Genomic DNA, 8,400 nt, shown 5'->3' with positions numbered 1-8,400 from the left:
GTGATTAGGGCCAGAAATGACTCTAAAGGGACCTCCTGGAGCTTCCAGAGAGTGAATCCCCATGGAATAAGAATCCATGTGAGGTTTTAACTGACCATGGAAACAGCCGGCCATTTTAGTGGAAGCTAAGATTGAAAATGCTATTATGCAGAAAAAGTCTGTGGAAATGTCTATTTCCTGTTGGTTTAGACCCCTGTGAAATACATGCAAAGCCGAGTTTTTGCATGTGAAATTTTTATGAAAGGAACGTTTGCCAGCCTGGACTAAATGAGACAGAGAAGGAGCAAATTGAAGGAAGAATGACTTGAAAGGTAGAATGATGGAAAACAAGGTCTGGACCAAAGGACCTTCTCAGGCCAGGAGAATGAGTCCAGCCCTGGAAGGGGCAGGTTCATCACTGTGCTAGGAGGGAGAAGTCTCATCTGCCCTGGCACGTGGGGGTGGATGTCTTTGTGCTTCATTTTTCAGGAACTCTGCTACTGCCTCAATGCTTGATGGTTGGGTCTGTGCCCCGGGGTTCACAGAGAGCCTGGCTGCTACTCAGTGCTTGGAGAGCGAAAGGCCAGTGTCCTGGCATTAGCAGAGAGCCTTACCTACTCAGATGCTTGGAGAGGGTGACACCTTTACTCCAGGGTTTGGGAAGACCATGGCCACTGCAGAAGTGCTTGGAGAGGTGGTTCTACCAATCCATCAGGCCCAGAGGACAAAATATTGATGCATTGTTGACTCTTGAAATCTGATGGAGCTTGCCCTTCTGGTTTTCAGAATTGCTTGGAAAATATGACCCCTAGCTTCCTTCCAAATCCTTCTGTTGCAATAGGATTGTCTACCCTATGCCTGTCCTTTCATTGTATATTGAAAGCAGATAACTTTTTTTTTAATTTCACAGGTCCACAGAGAGGGAATTGTGTCCCAGACAGACTGTACCATAATCAATTTTGATAAAATTTGTTACCAAAAAGACTTAAGGCTCTTAGGATGTTGTGATATGATGAATGGATTTTGTACGTACAAAGATGATGTCTTTTTGGGGTCCAGAGTGTGGTGGTTTGATCCTTTATTTACCCCAGAAAAAGATGTTCTTAAACTTAGTACATTCCTGTGAGTGTGAAACCATTTTAAGTAGGACATTTTGGTGAGGTTTCTTCAGTTAAAGATTTACCCACCTCAGTCATGATGGGCCTTAGTCTTATTACTGGAGTTCTTTAAAAGGAAAATGAAATTCATACAGATAAAGAGAAAATCAGAGGCAGCTAGAAACTGAATTGTACTTTAACCAGGAAGAGCAAGGAGAAGCCAAGAGAGACCTCCATGTGCATTGCCATGAGACAGAGAAGCCCAAGACCAAGGATCCGACAGACAGTCCAAGAATGCCAGTATTCAAAAAGAAAGCATCGCCTTGGTGACATCTTGATTTTGGACTTCTCCTAGTCTCAAAACTATGAGCCAATTACTTCCCATTGTTTAAGCTAACTCTCTGCATAGCATTTACTTTGGCGGCTGGAAAACTCAGAGTTATATTCAAATTTTCATCTAAAGTTTCCTGAATACCTGCTGTGCAAGGCATTTGTGCTTAGTGCTGAAATAGAAAGATGGATAAGAGAGTCCTCAACCTCCTGCCACTAGCACAAATAGCTTATGTTTACACAGCAAATCTCAAGTAACTCTTCTATATTATTTTTGACATATTTTGCCAGATGGAAGCTTCCTTAATAAAAACGCTTGTTTACTCTTATTTTAAATAAAATACGAATTCCTCACAAGGTCTATAATATTCTCAAGTTTTGGTACCTATTCACCTTTTCAGCCTCATCATGTCCTGTTTTCTCCCTTTCCTGTTTACCCTCCAGACCCACTGATTTTTAGGAGTCTTAAACCTGCCAAAGTCTTCTCAATGTTTATCCTTCCACTTGTAACAGCATTTCTCATGGTAACAACTTCTAATTCTTTGGCTCTTTGCATTAATAGCAACTACTAACATCATCGTCCTTGACTTCCGCATCCACAGTAGAATTTATCCACTTATTTTCTGTCATAGTGCACTACTGTCTTTATAGAACTTATCACAGACTATATTAGATCTCTAAGTCGTTAGCTTATGTTCTTGTAAGGTCAATCTAAAAAGAATTTTTTTTCTGTTTGAATAACCCCTGTAACCTAATACCATAAAATAGTACTTGAGTATATTTTCTCAGCAATTAAAAAAAAATAATGAATTGTATGAACAATTAGTTCTTACATCTAAATTGGATTTAAATTTTAACACATTTTAAAAAACATTAAGGAAGAATCATTCGAGTTTTAAGGCAAGGCAAGGAAAATTTGCTATCGCAAATTGGGGAAAAAGTGATAATTTCACCTCATTGCAAAACATAAGTAGTTTGATATTTTATTCTCAACAGCAACTTAACTTTTAATGGTTTGGAAGCTAATTTTTCCGCAATGTTACATCTTCTTGATGCCAATTATGTGATTGGTCTAAAGCTTTAAATATAGATATTCTTTCAACATTGTGTGTAAAATCCCATTGAATTTAATTAAGTAAGAAGCAGTTTTGGACACATTCCAATTCCAGGACTCAATATTAAATATTGTAGTTAGAAAGGTTAAAAGACCCGGTGTTCTTTGTTCCTGTCGGGAAGAATACATTATCTTCTTAAAAGCAGCCATTATTATATCAGCTAAGTAAGCTTAAAGCCCCATTAGAAAAAGACTTAATAAGCGCAATATCTCAATCACAACTAGTTTGTGCCATTCCAACACTCTAAAATAATTTCATGTATAGCTTTTTTTGTTCCAAACCAACACAGTAGAATTGGGGCAAAAAACCTGAATTGATATTTTTCTCTTTCACGTACTGGATAAAAAGCTACTAGAAAAAATTTCTCTGGTTACTATCTTCTTATGTTTGCATTTTTGCATTTTGAAGAAATTACTTTAAAAAATGAAATTTTACTTTAATGTTTTCAATATAGTTTCCTTTTAAATATATCTACTATACAAGTAAAATTTTCTGAAATCTTCAGAAAATTCAGTGGAGAAATGGACACACACAAACATATGAAGTCATATCTATCCCCAAGGAAGAAGGCAGATTTTTTCCTTCTGTGGTCATACTTGATAGAAAGAGGGATTTCCAGGTGCATATGAGTGACCTAAAAGTCTTCATTCAGATTGGGAATAGGGCTTCAAAAGGTAAGGCTGTGAATAGCTAGTAGTGGAAACCACACTTATCAATTGTGAGCATTTTCTTTCTATGTAGGAATTAATTTCACTTGAGCTTGTAAGAAATGAGCAGTTAAGAAACCAAAAACCAAAACCAAAACAAAAAACAGCTTCAGCTAGCAACACAAGGTTTTTGAAGTAAATCAAAATTAGATCCCAAATCGTTTTGTTATTTGGGAAAATTATATACATATTTAGAATTGGTTTCTTCAAATATAAAATGGGTATAAAAATACTTGTTATTATAAAGGTTAAATGTGATTCACTAAATTTGATTGTAATATATACAAATATATTTCAATGAGTGATGTATATGTGTATACATACGGACATAGCATCTGACGCAGTTAAACATAAAAAATGATTGTGATTTTATTATTTCCTCTCATTAATATATTTTGTGTGTTTTTAATGGAGTCAATGGAATGAAAATTTTTTCAGCATATTTTGTTTTGTATTTCAGAGGGATATAAGCTTATGATAAATTCTGATATATAGAAATTGAAGTTTTCAATACTTTATAACAAAACAAAGATTGTGTACCTATTTTTGTCCAGGAACTGTACTACATATTATTTCATTAGATACTTATAAAGATCATAATAGCTACCAACATCTAATTTTACAAAATTAAAAGTATAACTAAGTGTGGTGAATATTATTTAATAATCCCCCCAGCCAGTTTTAGAAAAATATAGTGTTTTAAAAATAGGTTTTATCAAAAGAAATATTTTCTCTCTATATAATTGGTGCTCAAAGCATGAATGTGATAGAAATTTTGAGTAAGGTAAACTGATTTTACATTCAACTAATGATGAGGTTTATGAAAATCAATAGTAGAATTAGGTTTTTTGTTTTTAATAGTCTGTACACTAATGTTATGAATGGGGAGGAGATATTTTTAAGCAACTGTAATTATCAAGTAGCTGATTGGAGACTTCTTCAAGGCAAGTTCAGTATCATTGAAAAATAGAGGATCTGAAAAATAAGTAGACCTGATTTCACCTTCAGCATAATGAGTTCTGGACTAAATCTTGAACCTAATGAGATAGCACACCCTCTTTGATGTCTGGGAGTCTACTATTTGAAAGACTTCACACAAATTGGTGTTCTATAAACATTTTTTCCATTAAATTAATTAATGAAAGGTTAGTCTTTACAATATACCTTTTTTCAATATCTATTATTTATGTTTATAAAAGTATATCCTGAACTAAGGAAATGGAAAATTATTCTGCATACTTGAGAAATATCATAAATTCTGAACAAAAATGAAAACTTTAAAAGAATAATTAGGGGAGTTAACAAAACAGGTTATTTATTTATTCTGTTGTGGTCCAGAATAGGAAGATTGGAAATCACTAACTGTTTTATAGTAATCCATGATGGGTTTGAACAGAGGAATGGCACAACCAAAATCAAATTTGAAAAATGTATCATAAGAGCTGCTACAGGAGCACCGATTATTGGAGAAATGAATGGCGATGGATGTGTCACGATGATGGGAGAGAGTGTTGCTGTGGGGGGAGTGGGGGGTGGGGGCGGTGGGGTTGAATGGGACCTCATATTTTCTGAATGTAAGTTTTAAAAATAAATAAATAATTAAAAAAAAAAAAGAAAAGAAAACAGACAGACCTGTGGCAGCCTATTGCAGTAGGCCAGGGAAGTAGTGAAGATAATCCAAGTTGTGATATATTTTGAAGGTAGAGTGAACAGGATTTGTTAAACTAATTAATGACAGGGATTTAAGGAGTGAAAGATACTGTGGGATATTTATTCTTTACAATAACATAGAAGGTGGAAATATTTAATGAGATGGGGAAAAACTAGGAAGGAATAGGTTAGTGTAGAAAATTAAAAATTTAGTCTTATAAAAATGTGGTCTCATAATGGTGTCGCAATATATAAGCTTATACACTAGAGGAGAGATACAAGCTACATATAGCAAATTGGGATGCTTTAGCTTTTATAGGTTAAGAAAATCAGGAAGATCTAAACAAAAGACAATAGAAAGGAGGTTTCAGTGAGTTGGCTGGAAATTAAGGACAATGACCTTTGGTCTATAGCCTTCCACTTATTATTTCTTCAATTCATTTTAAATATGTAAAATACCTTAAATGGGTCATTATGTTTGCACTTTTGTGACTTTATACATCCTGAGCCTTTTCAAATAATTGCCTTTCATTCTCTCTTGTTTAAGCCAAATATCACTTCTCCTTTTAAACTTATTTAAAACATTGCTTAATCTGGGACAACTTCTCTGATCACAGTTTGATTTAAATGTTACTCTATTTTGTGCCCTTAGAATCACATGAATGTATTTATAAATAACACGTATATATTGGTTTGTTTTTGTCTGACCTCATAAATATGTAACAAATCATTGAAGGGGGGGAATTATCATATAAAACTTGGTAATCCCAATGTCCATGAGTGTTATGAGAGAAAAAGAGGCTCCATTCCCATGTTTTGATTGAATAAATAAATAAAAGATTAAGCTTTTCTAACATGCAAAATATTTTCTTTGTTTTACAAGTAAACCATTTCTAAGATCTGATAGAAACATCAATTAAGGAATAGATGAAACCAAGGAACAATGTGACAAACTTTATACTTCTGGGTCTCACACAGAATCCAAAGGAACAGAAAGTACTCTCTGTTATGTTCTTGCTCTTCTACATTTTGACCATGGTGGGCAACTTGCTCATGACAGTAACTGTCGTGATAGTAACTGTCAGTAAGTCCCTGGGCTGACCTATGTATTTCTTTCTTGCTAGTTTATCCTTTATGGATGTCATTTATGCCTCATCCTTTCCCCCAAAATGATTTCAGACTTGTTCATTGGACAAAATACCATACCCTTCCATGGTTGTATGATCCAGCTTTTTACAGGGCACTTCTTTGGTAGATCAGAGGTCTTTCTTCTGTTGGCCATGATATATGACCATTATGTGATCATTTGTAAGCCCTTGCATAATTTGATTATCATGAGGCGATGGGTGTGCGTTGTGCTGCTAACAGTGTCCTGGATTGAGGGTTTTCTGCACTCTGTAATTCAACTTATCTATCTTCATGGGCTTCCCTTCTGTGGTCCCAATATCATTGATCATTTTATCTGTGACATGTACCCTTTATTGAAACTTGTCTGTTACTGACACCTATGTTGTGGTGGCTAATGGAGGGCTGATCTGCAGTATTGTGCTTCTGCTCTTATTCATTTCTTACGGTGTCATTTTGCACTCCTTAAAGAACCTTAGTCTGGAAGGAAAGAGGAAAGCCCTCTCCTCATGTGGTTTATACATCATTGTAGTTGTCTTTTTTTTGTTCCCTTGTTTTTTATGTATGCAAGACCTGCTAGAAACTTCCCTATTGATAAATCATTGAGTACATTTTACACAGTTATAACCCCCATGCTAAACCCTTTAATATATACTCTGAGAAATTCAGAGATGACAAATGCTATGAAGAAGCTCTGGAAAAGAAAAGTCAGATGAAGTAGCAAATACGTGCATTATCTGTCACAAGAAAGTCATTTTGCTTTAGGGAACATCTTCTAGAATCCAGAAATCACCTTAAATCTGACGCAGCACTCTCTAACCTTCAAAATCATCATCATTTTTAAATTAAAGAATTGGCTATTAGGGCTATTAAATAACATTTTCCTACTATAAGATAAGTTCTATAATGTCTTGTTACTGCACCTAGAAAAGTATAGTGAATATAATAGTAGGAAATCAATTAAAATGTAATGAATTAATGATTGAAATATGCGGCGGCTTGCTCGGTCGGTAGAGGTGGGGTCTGGCTGCGGACGAGGGGTCGGTCCAGCTCTGGAGGAGGAGTCGGTCCTGCTTGGGACGAGGGGTCGGTCCCACTTGGGACGAGGGGTCGGTCCGGCAGCAGACGAGGGATCGGTCTCACAAGGGGTTGCCCGGTTCGGCTGACGGGGTCGCCCGGCGAAGCCGGCGACGAAGGAGTCGCCCGGAGAAGCAGGCGACGAACTGGGGACAAGGGAGGCAAGGCCCTTGTCGGGGGCTCTCAGGACTGGAGGGCGCACGGCAGAAGAACTACCGCGGAGACAAGGTAAACACGCAAGTCCACTTTATTGAGGGAGAGGCAACAGTTTTATAGGGGCTGGGGAAGGCTGATTGGTCAAAGCCATGCCCTGTTCTGATTGGTTGCCGGTGAAAGGTCAGTGGGCGGTACTGGATGGGGGAGGGGTGGTGGTTAGGGATTGGCTGTCGCTGTTGCTGGGGGAAGGGGCAGGGTTTAGGGATTGGTGGCTGCTGTTGCTGGGGTGGAGGGCAGACTTGAGTTTCCCGCCCACGCCTGGTTGTTGCTGCTGTCGGGGGAGGGGAAAAGGGCAGACTGGATTTTTCCGCCCACGCCTGGCTGTTGCTGCTGTCGGGAGAGGGGAAAAGAGCAGACTGGAATTTTCCACCCTGCGCCTGCGCAGGGAGAAAGAAGAAGAAGGGTGCCGCCCCACAGGCATCGTGTGGCGCCATCCGGGAGGAGGGGCGGCCGCGGAAGCATGGCTGCTGAGAAGGGGAGACCCGAGGGCACTCTGCTCCCATGCTGAGCTTCCTTCAGGGGTGGCGGTGAGTCCGACCAGCCACCCTATTATGGGGGCAGCGGCTTGGCCTGCCGCGGCTGCTCCCCCGCCAGGCCAGCAAACCACACTTCAGCCCGAGGGGTGACTGCATTTTCCCCTTCTTTTCAAATAAGGACCAGGATGGCAGCAGCAACAAGTAGCTGAGGCCCAAGAGGCAGTAAGCAATGAGGGAAGCGGGGCTGAAGAGGGAGGTGAGTATGACGGGGATATAAATGTACAATTTAGGGGGTGGTATCTTGCCGTTGCAAGCAAGGGTGGCCAATGTCCAATTCTTGTTGATCTCGGCGGCTATAAGATCCATCTGTTGTTAAAAGTCCAGGATGACAGCGCGTTGCAGGTAGTTGATCTCTCCTTGGCAGCGAAGACACTGTAGGAGAGGATTACTTTTTCCTGCCAGAGGCTTACTGTCCAATTAAAAGGCTGATGGCTGGGGTTGGTGAGTGCAATGGGGAGTGTGAGGAAAAGAAGGGTGATGGTTTTGGACAAGAGGAGGCTTGGTGAAGTCATTATGGGAGGAAGATAAGGAGTAAAGCATAAAAGAGGATAATAAACAGAAAGGCGAT

The 8,400-nt window shown here is 38.7% G+C and overlaps 1 pseudogene; it reads left to right on the top strand.

The window, feature by feature from the left end:
* Positions 1 to 5,805: 5,805 nt before the first annotated feature.
* On the top strand, positions 5,806 to 6,719 carry LOC101426741 (olfactory receptor 4A47-like; annotated as a pseudogene).
* Positions 6,720 to 8,400: the final 1,681 nt, after the last annotated feature.

This window comes from Dasypus novemcinctus, chromosome 10 (genome assembly GCF_030445035.2).
Source record: "Dasypus novemcinctus isolate mDasNov1 chromosome 10, mDasNov1.1.hap2, whole genome shotgun sequence".
Taxonomy (NCBI): domain Eukaryota; kingdom Metazoa; phylum Chordata; class Mammalia; order Cingulata; family Dasypodidae; genus Dasypus; species Dasypus novemcinctus.
Note: the sequence above shows the minus strand (reverse complement) of the source record. Positions and strands in the feature narration are given on the sequence as shown.